This window comes from Penaeus monodon, chromosome 22 (genome assembly GCF_015228065.2).
Source record: "Penaeus monodon isolate SGIC_2016 chromosome 22, NSTDA_Pmon_1, whole genome shotgun sequence".
NCBI lineage: Eukaryota > Metazoa > Arthropoda > Malacostraca > Decapoda > Penaeidae > Penaeus > Penaeus monodon.
In genome coordinates, this window is record NC_051407.1 from 4,931,957 (window position 1) to 4,932,243 (window position 287).

General features: G+C 45.3%; 1 protein-coding gene across 1 annotated transcript in view; it reads left to right on the top strand.

The window, feature by feature from the left end:
• LOC119586839 (neurogenic locus Notch protein-like) overlaps positions 1 to 287 on the top strand; it is a gene marked incomplete at its 3' end in the record, with an annotated part of 145,347 nt that overhangs the window by 122,022 nt on the left and 23,038 nt on the right.

Below are 287 nucleotides of genomic sequence, written 5' to 3' on the forward strand. Positions count from 1 at the left end.
CAGTGAACATGCTGGGGTAATAATCATTGTGGTCTATGTTCTCTATCTCTCGCTCGCTTTGTGTATTGTGTACTTGATGCGGCTCGTTTTACACATGGTCTTGCAGGTACGTACGCACATGCCCACGGACGTCCACTTTCACATGGACGCAAATGCTCACGTACATGCCCTTTGAAGCGCATGGGTACACGAATACACGCACACATAAATACACATGTCAGTAGTTATGGAGGCGTGTATTTTCATTCACGCTTGCACATATACATACTTTTTGACTCACTCACTCA